The sequence below is a fragment of the Anabrus simplex genome, chromosome 3 (assembly GCF_040414725.1).
Source record: "Anabrus simplex isolate iqAnaSimp1 chromosome 3, ASM4041472v1, whole genome shotgun sequence".
Lineage (NCBI taxonomy): Eukaryota > Metazoa > Arthropoda > Insecta > Orthoptera > Tettigoniidae > Anabrus > Anabrus simplex.
In genome coordinates, this window is record NC_090267.1 from 491,004,485 (window position 1) to 491,017,058 (window position 12,574).

Sequence of the window (12,574 nt, forward strand, 5' to 3'; positions counted from 1 at the left end):
TTCGGTAGTTTCTAGAGGATCGAAATGTTATAATATAACTAAATTAAAGAATGCAATAGTCAAGTGAAGTTATTATGAGGAAAATATACAATTTCACTCACCCGTATTCTCTGGCCACTCTATGCCTCTTCTTCTTCTTATCATTCTTTTCCTATAGATGTAGTTATTCATCAGGCGTAGAAATTATGTACCAATTTTGTAGTTGTAGCAGGATGAAGATGTTTATATTCTATGTGCGGGTCGGGGATTTCCCTTAGAATGATGCAGTCAAACCTGAGTTTTGATTTCAATAATAGGAGAGGGATTACGTAATACGAGCCTAAAATGAATGCGGGGAAGTACCTAACGAGTGAATAAAACGTCACGCAATGGGACGAGGAAAGAGTTTTTCGGCACCATTAATCATTATTATTAATTTTCCTTAACTTTGGATTAGAAGAAATTTTGGGATTTTTTTCTGGTTTTCTGGTGTGTTATAGAAACATGGGTAGATCTCCTGAAATTTCGGGAGACCTGGCAACACTGCCTCTTCAACCACTTTTCTACACTTTCCTTTCATTTCAGGAAAGTGAAGTATACCGTTACGCTCTCTGCTGTAGAGTTACGTAACGGAAGCCACCTGCACTCTCACAAACAGGGATACCCCAAGTGGGAGGTAGCGACTGTGACTCAGGAACGTTGGCGGAACACGCTCTATGTATGGAGAACTGATGGTGGAGAGACAACGTAATGTGTCATGTCGGCTGTCCATAACTGGCTATCATCAACTGACAGACTAACGACTAAATGAAAATTTGAAGACGAGTTCATCATCATCATCATCATCTGTTTACCCTCCAGGTTCGGCTTCTCCCTCGGACTCAGCGAGGGATCCCACCTCTACCGCCTCAAGGGCAGTGTCCTGGAGTTTCAGACACTTGGTCGGGGATACAACTGGGGAGAATGGCCGGTACCTCGCCCAGGCGGCCTCACCTGCTATGCTGAACAGGGGCCTTGTGGAGGGATGGGATGACTGGAAGGGATAGGCAAGGAAGAGGGAAGGAAGCGGCCGTGGCCTTAAGTTAGGTACCATCCCGGCATTCGCCTGGAGGAGAAGTGGGAAACCACGGAAAACCACTTCGAGGATGGCTGAGGTGGGAATCGAACCCACCTCTACTCAGTTGACCTCCCGAGGCTGAGTGGACCCCGTTCCAGCCCTCGTACCACTTTTCAAATTTTCGTGGCAGAGCCGGGAATCGAACCCGGACCTCCGGGGGTGGCAGCTAATCACGCTAACCACTACACCACAGAGGCGGACTGAAGAAGATTTACCAAAAAAAAAAAATTGGAACATTTTCTCCGTTGTGTAGTGGTGGTGATTATTGTTATAAGAGGAAGTACAACTGGGCAACCATTCTCTAATCAGAAGGAAAATGTGGAAACGGTCCGAAATTTAGAAAAATGAAGGTACCGGCCAAAGAAACAAGGGTCACGAAAGAAGTAAAATTGAAAGACTAACTAGGATTTGCAAACCTAAGACCGTTGGGGTCAGAAAAGAACAAAAGTAGACCAATGGAGGTCGGATAGAATAGATGAAAGTGAGGAACCTGCCACAAGTATTTGGAAGGAATGATAGGACTCAGCTAAGGGCCCAATGGTCGCCAAGCCACGATCTCAATAAAATATACTCTGGGGCCCCTTTTGGTCACCTCTTACGACAGGCAGGGGATAACGTGGGTTTATTCTACCGCCCCCACCCACAGTGCGTGAAGATGATCAGAGAGCGAGTACAAATTCTCTGGTTGCTCTCCTGTTAGTAGCCTTTTACAACAAGCAGAGGGGACACGTAATGCATCCTTTGACTCCACCACAGGGGAGATAAAGAGTTCAGATAAATATTTTATTTTATTTTTATTTCTTAGAATTTGCTTTACGTCGCACCGACACAGATAGGTCTTATGGTGACGATGGGACAGGAAAGACCTAGAGTGGGAAGGAAGCGTGCGTGTCCTTAATTAAGGTACAACCCCCAGCATTAGCCTGGTGTGAAAATGGGAAATCATGGAAAGCCATCTTCAGGGCTGCCGACAGTGGGATTTAAACTGATTAGACTAGACTACCAGTTTCAGTTCGGGAAATGATAAGGAGAAGGGGGAAGGAACCGGCCGTGGCCTAAGCTAGGTACCATCGCGGCATTTGCCTGGAGGAAAAGTGGAAAACTACGGAAAACAACTTCGAGGATGGCTGAGATGGGAATCGAACACCCTCTATTCAGGTGACCTCCCGAGGCTGAGCGGACACCGTTCCAACCCTCGTACCAGTTTATCAAATTTCGTGGCTGAGCCGGGCCACTAACCACTACACCACAGAGGCGGGATTTTATTTATTTATTTATTTATTTATTTATTTATTTATTTATTTATTTATTTATTTAATTAGTTATGTTCGCTAATCGGGCAACTGGGACAACGACAAGTTTCTATATACATCCATTCTTTGTTTGATCCAGCAGGCTTTCGTTACCTTGCTGTACCCGGCTAGAGCCTTGCGTGGATATACAAAATAATATCCGCATCCACGCTTCCTTCATCCGCACCCGCATCCGCATCCGCGAATGGTTATCCGCTGATATTGTAAGTATTTAACTACAGTATATTACACCTGAAGAATTGACAATAGGCCTGACAGCTGGCACCAGTCACAGGCTTATCAGGGATTCGCTCTTGCGACAACTACCGACGTATTGACCTTTGTTCCTTCCATTACTTGCTGACAGGGGCCACAGGTCAGATTTATGGCTTTATGGTCTCAATGATCTTTATACATCACTGTTCTTCCATACCAATGTCAAGGGTCGCCTAAACACAAGCACAAACAAGAGTATAACTGAATGAAAATAAATAACCGTCATTATTTATAAATTACCAGCAAAATTATCCCCACTGCAATACAGTTTGTGTCCAACAAGACACTGACTTCGCGGATATCCGCATCCGTGAGGCCTTCTATGCCCGGCTCCATGGCTACATGGTTACCGTGCTGGCCTTTTAACCATAATTCAGGTGGCACGGGGTCTGGATATATGTGTCGTCGTCTTCTTCATCATTTTAACCTCCTGACGACGCCTACCGGCGTCAAATCAAAATACCTCCATCTGCCGAGTCGAACTTGTCCTCGGACACTCCCGACACTAAAAGTCAAACACAATTTATTTATTTTTTACCTCGCTGGTTCTAGCGCGGCTTTCTTCCGACCACTTTGCACCAGCTTTCCACTTCACACGAAGCTTGTTCTGGAAAAGTGTCGTCTGTGCTCGTCTTCTGGTCGTCGGCCCATTCCTTCGAGGTCTTTCTTGACGTTAAGGTACCAGGGAATTATTTTTTGTTTTGAGTAAAAATTGTTTAAACAATAGTTGAAAATGGGATGATTTTATTTACAATAGAAGTCAAGGTTGTCTTAAGGAACCAACGATTTGTACGCATATCACTCGTAACTTAGACGATGTGTCGCACCAGAGATTACGTGAGGGTCAACAGAATGAAGAGGTCTGATATTCATTTCAGATTCAAGGCGGTACAGTTCCTCAAAGGACAAGACATGAGTTTTAAGTGGTTCTTGGTGTCATGGGTGAGCAGGTCGTTGAACTTGGAATTTATTTACTTATCGAATGGATTTTAGTGTCGGGAGTGTGCGAGGACCTGTTCTGCTCATCTGGTTCTGGTCTTTCTATTTTACTCCCACAGGCGACCTGCGCGTCTGGATGTGGGGGGGGGTATGATTATGATGATATAAGGGAGGGTGAAACCCGGTGTCGGCACGTAGCCTAACACCTGGGGGGTCTGCACAAGGCTTAACGTCCCCATCCGACGGACGAATCACCATCAACAGCAGCGTATGCCCTCCCTCCATATGAACACTGCGGAGAGGTTTGTAATGTAATCCAGGCTTTTGGCACGCAATCTAGCGATTGCAGGCCAACATTCTGATGGTGGAAGATTTTCGACCAACGGGACTCGAACTGACGAACCATGGTGTTTAAACGCTCCTTTCAAGTGTCTGGTGCAAGGCTATGGAATTCCCTTCCAGTTAGTGTTAGGAATTGCACTTCTTTCAAGCGGTCTTGCCAAGATTACCTATTAAATTTATAACCAGCTTGTATGAATGGCAGTATGAATGGAAGAATGAATGAAGTTAGGATTTATATTTTGTTTTTATTCTGTTTTATGAAGTTTATTAGATATGTGGTTAAGTGTAAGAGAGGGCAGTGAGCCTTAACTTCGCCACAAATGAAGACATGAAAATAAATAAAATAAATAAATAAATAAATAAATAAATAAATAAATAACATGGCCTCCATACGAGCTTGTAAAAGGTATGTACAAAAATCGTAGACAGTGAAATGAGAGGCCTAATTTCTTTAACAGCCATCGATGAATATATCGTAAGAAAAAATGCCCAATTCCTCGAAACGTATGCCTGCACCGACTTGCGTAACAGAATGAGCAGGACTAGAAACTCCGAGTAACTTGGCTGCGCAGTATGTGTTGGCTGGATAGCCAGGTCAACATACATTCAATTAAGTAGGTTTTTGTTTGTTTGTTTTGGGTTTTTTGCCACGAAGACTTAATTTCACTCCTGCAACTTTTAATTTTTGATTATAATGCACAGTTTAGCAACTTTGAGTTACTCTCTTCAAGGCCGACTGGGTCCCTTGCTGCACTCCTTATATCGGCCTTGACAATCGCTTGTGAAGCCCAGCATAAAGCTGTAATTGGAAAGTTTCACCATAAAGCCGCTGGAGCGCTGGCCTCCTAAGTCACTGACAGCAAGCTGTATACCGCAAATTACCACATTTCCAGTTTCATTTATATTGTTTTGCTGTCGTAAGCGTTAGTAAATGTGTTCGTAATGAGGTGTTTGTTGGCTTGTTATTGAGAGTTGATAGTTATGCACTAATTAGTTGTTTATTGTGTAGTATGGTGATTTGATTTTTAAATTGTGTTAACAAATCTTGGAATATGTGATATTGCTGTGCGCTTTTTTGTACTTCGAACAGAAATTTTCTGCAAACAAGAACAAATGTAATGCGTCGCTCAAAGTGATTTCTCGACGTAAATTCGTCCTAAACAAGAATTCTAATTTATGCGCTAATTCGTATTTTTAAATTGTGTAGTGTAGTGATTTGTTTTTCTTTAATTGTGTTTGAAAATATTCGAACATGTATTTCTGTGTACCTTTTTGTACTTCGAACAGGAAAAATAGCAAATGATGCTATCATTTCACGAGTACCCTGTTGACCAGGACAAAACTTAGGAGCAGATCAAAGCACTTTCTTGCGATAACTTTGTCCCTAACATTAATTCTACATGTTCTGTTGTCTGTATCCTTCATTTCAAATAACATGATTATTCATGCAAAAGTGGAAGAGTACTGAAGAAAGGTTCTGCACCATCAGTGTTCCCTAATTATCCTAGCTATAAAGTGACTTGTACCAAGAGCCCTAGAAGAAAATTTATTAGAACCGCACCATCCTCACTCAAGAAATACAAAAGAGTTGAAGCTGATTATCATTTTCAAAATCCTAATGCAAGCTGGTCAACAGCCAATAACGAAACTACAGGCAATTTTCCAATTTTCACTGCAAAACAACTAGCATAAAGTGAAGATATGTTTGAAGCAGAACTGGCTTTACAAACACAACAATGACTGAAACACCTAAGTTTGTATTATGGCTCCTACAACCACCCTTGAATTAACATTTTCATCTTAGTTTTCCGTTTATATTTTCGGTTATTTATTACCCCTAAATTTCAGTAAAAGATAATTTTGTTTGATGATGAACTAGATTGAATACAATCGAGCGGGGTCTCGGAAAGGAGGGAATAAGCCAAAGAACCTGATAAGAATAGAAGTTGATAAAAATGAAGGTAATAAATAATGGAAATGTATTGTAAAGAAATTGACTCACTGATGTGAGATAAAAGTCACGTATTAAAAATAAATAACACAATTAATGAATGTAAGGTTAAAAAAGCAACATAAATTTACGATAGGAGTAAAAGTTGGCTATAATTAGTGTTACCGTGTTTTTGTGGTAGTTAGGCGTGAAAGAAGGTGCGGGTTGTGAACGGGTCTCAAGCTACGAAATTATAGTGCATGTAAAATTAACAAGGTTATATTTTCTTTTCAAAATAAAGAAATAACAATTATGGCAGGTACAGAGTAGCAAGGCAATAAAAACACAATTACAATATTTACAGGATTTGGGCTTCGAGCCCCAGCCTCACAATTCTTGAGCAATTAGCCCAGTTTTACCCCAAACACAAGTTTCAACAGAGGGGCAGTAAACCCCATTCATGCCTAGGAGCACTTGCTCCAAAATTCACAGTAAGGCCTCCTTGAGGCGCGCAGAAAACAAAATTTTCGGGAAAAGAGCAACTTGCTCTCAAAATTCAGGCCTGTCAAAGGCCACACCTAATTCCACTTTCAAGCTGTCCTCTAAGGACATATACACAGGGGTAAAATACCCAACCTACTGAGGTCTATTAAAGGAGAAGAAGGTTAATTACATGACCTCTAAAATAACAATTTGAGAGGAGGCGATCTGCACTCCTAATGCATTTGTTTTGAAACCTAATCTGGCTCTAGGCCACTAACGCAAGGGCTAATCCCATACTACAGAGGTGACTTTAGAAAAGAACAATTTGCTTTACGTTAACGAAGAATAGGTTGAGAAAAATAAGTTCACCTCAAAACAATATGATTGGGAGCTCGAGAGGGTTAAGCACTCTCTATCCCGAAATGCAGTTTAAAGATAGAATAGATACATTTTAAGGAAGGTTACATTATGGAAAAACTTCGGACCCGCCCCGAGAGTTAAACTGTTGAGCTAGTAAAGAAAGAAGGTATTAATTGGCCATTACCTTGTTGTTGACCGCTGCCGAAGAAAGAGGCGCTTCCCGCCCCCTGCTATGTACTTTACACACTGAAAGATGGAACAGAAGTGGCCTAGAGACCCTAAAATCAGCAGTTTATATACTCTCGCGGAAAGTTCGAGGCGTTTTAGGAAGGAAAACACCCGCCCACAATCTTTTATTGGTGGTTAAAGAAAACCCCTACACAAGATGAAGAAGAAACACATCATTGGTGGAAAATTAATTTAAGAAATTCGGGATTGGCTAAATTCAAAACAAGGGGAAAGAAAGGGTTAACATTGCCAACTTAAACAATGACTGAAAGAAATTTAGCAAAGAACAAACTTTTGAAATTAAATTTTCTCCAAAAAAACAGTTCTTTCACTCCGCACTAGGGTGCACTATTGTTGATCTTCAGTAGTGTCCTCTATAAGAGAAATTTCACACTTCTTACTACAAGCAAAACAAAAATACGTCGAAAATGACACAGTTCAAAAACTCCAAAATTTCCAGGTAGTGACATCTTCTGAGAAAGTAGAAAATTAATACCGTAGATAAAGTTCAGACTTCCTCCAGCAGAGGAGTTTCAACTGGCGCAAATTTTAAATAAGCGGCGTGGAGGTGTACCGCCCGGTACAATTAGTAAAGAGAAGTAGAAATCGTAAATTATGTCATTAAAGGAACATAACTGAAAAATTAAAATAAAGCCTAATGCAATTTAATCATTTCAGATTTAACTCGAATCTTTGAGTATAAAATGTAAATTTGCATAGGCAAAAATTAGGACAAGAACTAAATAATACTCTATTTCTTAAAGGACTTAATAAAAAAATAATAACAATGAGGAAATAGATGTGGAACTCTTCACGAATTAATGAACTCCTGAATAAGTAGGATGCTCAATTTCTCAGAAAAGAAAAATGTCATTGGAACCAAATGAATTTATTTTGGAAATCATTGTTATTTGGGATGGTAAGAATTCTTACTGTTCGGAGGTTGTGGTGGACCAGCAGAGGTGAAAGAAGGTGCGGGCTGGAATGGGTCTAACTACAAGTCCGAAAGATGAATTTTAAAATTTAAATAAAGGTTATATTTTCAACTGATAACAAGATTTAACCATTTTCACTAGGTGAAATAATAAAGAAAAATCAGTTACAATACAACTTTACAAACGAAAGCACAAGTTAAGAGGATATTACAAATTCTGGGCTACGAGTCCCAAAGTCTGAGCTCAACCACAAATTACCAAAGGGCAGAAAACCCCTCATTACATGGAGCACTTGCTCCCAACTTCACATCTCAAGCCTCTGTAAGGCACTTTTACCACAACACCATAAAGAGCTGATCCGCTCTCGATCTTTCGAGCCTATAAAGGCAATAACAGACTATTACGCTAAACTGCCATCAAGGCACAACTTATAAAGAAACAGGGGTATCTCGTACCCAATCTACTGGGCCTTAGTGGGCAAATACTAGGTTAATTTAAATGGCCCAAAACGCAAAAGGGATGGAGGCGTGAATTAGCACTCTTAAATACACATTTTAAAACCTAAGTGGCGCTAGGCCGATTACACAGGCGCTAATCCCAAGCTAGGTAGGTGACTCGTATGAGAAAACTTTAATACATTAAGGAAGAGAAGAAACGGTTATGAAAACGTAGTCACCTCAACTTCAAAATGAAGGGGAACTCGAGAGGGTAAAGCACTCTCTATCCCCGCTTTACAGTTAAAGAGAATTGTAGTTTTTACATAGACTGAAATGGGATTTGCATTTTAAAAAGGTTGGTTACATATTAAAGATTTCGAACCTTCCCCGCGAGTTAAACTGCTGAGCTAGCAAGAAAAGATGTTAAATGGCCATTACCTTGTTGAAGTTCTGTTGCCCGAAGAAAGAGGCGCTTCCCGCCCCCTGTTACATATCCACACGCGAAGCTAGATGTTATTTAAGTGGCCCGGAGACAAGAAAATCAGCAGTTTTTATACCCTAGCGGAAAATTCGAAACCTTTCATGAATGATTAAGACCCGCCCACAAACGTCTATTGGCTAACAGCGAAAGTTACACACAAATCGATGAAGAAACACCTTATTGGTGGGAAATTAATTACAGAAATTTAGGATTGGTTAAATTCAAAACAGGCAGAAAGAAAGCTTAATATTGCCAACCCTCAAATGAAAGAACAAAATTTAGTAAAGACAAAACTTATGAATACAAAATTTCTCCAAGAAAGTTCATTCCTTCGCACCAGAGTGCATTATCATAGTTTTTTAGTAGAGACATCTGTTAGAGAATGTCTACACTTCTTGATCAACAAAAGCAATTCAAGAACACCCAGAGATATCTCCTGATAAACAGTTGAGTTGATTCCGTTTTTACAGTTCAGAGTTTCTCCTGTAGAGGAGTTTCAATTGGCGCAAGATTTGAACTTGCGTCGTAGAGGTGTACCGCCCGGTACACTTAATAATGTTGAAAATTTGATTGATTTATAGTTATGATGATTCACCTTCGATACCTGGAAAGTGGGGTACACAGACGATAATAAATATTTTTGGATTCGTGTGTAAAAATCCTAGGGAATTTCAAGAAGTATGAGCACTTGTAAATATTCTTTTTCTTCACATTCATGAAAAAGTTAAAATTTTATTTTAAGAATAATGTCCAGAATTCTTGTGCTCAATAAATTTCCATTTTATTTTGATTTTGTGTAATTTCTTGTGCCAGTCATCGCCTGTCCTGCCACCAACGCCCTGCGAATATAAATTCTATTTAAAATGTCCTGATATAGCGATTTCGGCTCTACGAACGTTCCACCCTTGGAGCTGTCGTGCAGCCGACTGAGCGACCACGGAATAGGGGACAATATATTGAAATTTAAATTTAAACATGTTTGAGTGGAAATATTTGTTATTTGTTTTGACCACGCACCTTCCCTGACAGCAGCACTTGTCGAATTTAAAAACTGTAATTGAGTAATGACTCTTAATCTCAAGATTAAATCAGAAGACAAACACATTGTGGCCCGTTCTGTTATGTATCTAAATGCTATTGATAATAAAAGTAATTACTATTATTCCTCACAGTTAAGAAACGTCACTTGGACTAGAGCATACCTCCGTAGTTTCGTTTCACGTTATTTCGGCAAATATCAATGAAAGTAGCTTTTAGGATTAATCATTTTAACAGTAATAACCTATTTAATATTCTTGATACCTCTAGATTACGATAAATAGGCAATCGAAGTCAATATATTTTCCATAGAAGAGTGTGCATTTCTACTGCAAAACCTTAGGTCGCCAGCGCTGCGTGTCGAGCTATGAAACTACTCTGATTACAGTGCGTGGATCCGATTGTCAAGGCCGGTAAGGAGTTTGCTACAGTGACGCATCAAGTCGGCCGTGCTCTCTTCTACCTTGACTGACTCGTTGGCTGAACGTTCAGCGTACTGGCCTTCGGTTCAGAGGGTCCCGGGTTCGAATCCCGGGTCGGGGATTTTAACCTTAATTGGTTAATTCCAATGGTCCGGGGGCTGGGTGTATGTGTTGTCTTCGTCATCATTTCATCCTCATCACGACGCGCAGGTCGCCTACGGGAGTCAAATAGAAAGACCTGCACCTGGCGAGTCGAACCCTTCCTGGGATATTTCGGCACTAAAAGCCATACGACATTTCATTTCCTTTCTTCTACCTTGTCTGTACATGTATCGATAGATGGCGCTGAAGTTGAAAGTTATACCCCTCACCTAACCTAATGTAAGAATTATTGCAAATCGGTCCCTACTTATTCCACTCTAGGACAAGCGGATTATCGGGACAAGCACTGGAAAATAGTGCAACATGTTCCCGATTTTAAAGGTAAACTGTTGTACATAATATCAATTGTACTCAGCTGTCAAGGTTTACTGTGAAATCTCTACTTTTGACATAAATGTGCCTTAGGTCTAGGGGTCATCTGAAAATTTGCGTCGCGAAATGAGCGAAACAAAGTGTGTGACGTTATGTTACCTAGCAACCGTGCAGGCTCTGATGTGAAATACTGATGGATGGCCATGACTGAGAGACATGTTATCAATGAGGGGCGTTAGAGTACCGATGGTCGATGTGATCTTGCAGGCTGTGATGTGAAGTACTGATGGATGGCCATGACTGAGAGACATGTTATCAATGAGGGGCGTTAGAGTACAGATGGTTGATGTGATCTTGCAGGCTGTGATGTGAAGTATTAATGGATGGCCATGACTGAGAGACATGTTATCAATGAGGGGCGTTAGAGTACAGATGGTTGATGTGATCTTGCAGGCTGTGATGTGAACTACTGATGGATGGCCATGACTGAGAGACATGTTATCAATGAGGGGCGTTGGAGTACAGATGGTTGATGTGATCTTGCAGGCTGTGATGTGAAGTACTGATGGATGGCCATGACTGAGAGACATTTTCTTTTACAATTTGCTCTACGTCGCACCGACACAGATCGGTTTTATGGCGACGATGGGACAGGAAAGGACTAGCAGTGAGAAGGAAGCAACCGTGGTCTTAACTGAGGGATAACGCCGGAATTTGCCTGGTGTGTAACTTGGAAAGCACTGAAAACCGTGTTCAGGTCTTCCGACAGTGGGGTTCGAACCCATTGTCTCCCGAATATAAGCTGATAGCTACGTGACCGAAACCGCACGGCCACTTGCCTACGAACTTTCTGCTTGGCTTACTGATGTCACTGTCTACTGGTAAGACGTTTCCTCTACATAAACTTCAGATTACGGCATGGTCATCTACCAGAAAGGCGTTGTGCAATCGCGTTATCAGGAATGGCGGAGGAATGTCCAGCAGTGCGTAAATAAGTTCATAACATGTGGAAATTCACCGAGCGAAGCTGAGACGAGCTGTGTGTTCATAAGCTGTCCTGAGAACAGATTTCTGTCGTTTCCCATTTTTACTTCGAGGGCAATTCCATTTTATCCTCATTAACTTCTTCTTAACTGACGTTGGTGACCTCATGTCAAGAAACAGGACTAAGACGTACAAACCACACCAAGATGGTTTTGTTAACTTTGTTAATGAAAGGAAATGTCGTATGGCTTTTAGTGCCGGGATATCCCCAGGAAGGGTTCGGCTCGCCAGGTGCAGGTCTTTCTATTTGACACCTGTAGGCGACCTGCGCGTCGTGATGAGGATGAAATGATGATGAAGACAACACATACACCCAGCCCCCGTGCCATTGGAATTAACCAATTAAGGTTAAAATCCCCGACCCGGCCTGGAATCGAACCCGGGACCCTTTGAACCGAAGGCCAGTACGCTGACCGTTCAGCCAACGAGTACTTTGTTAATAAACAATGTCCATGAACATTTTTGTATGTTAATAAACAAAATAGCGTGTTCATTTACTTTTCGAGCATGTTGATAAATAAAATTTCTTTAACTTTTGTAAATTAAACTTTTCGTTAACTTTTCGTATTTTCGTTAACATTTCGGTTGGCGCATGCGCAAGGACGCAATTAGAGCACGCATATCCATAACGCGGTTACGTGATTTCTTATTTCGTCTGAAAATTGACTCTCAAATCGCAAACGGAAGTTCTAATATACAGCACCTTTAATTCTGTATGATATTCTTTTAGCTGCATTCTAATGTAGTTTCATTTCCAGCTCCGCTCCAATTTACCAATTCCTTCAGATTGTTGTATA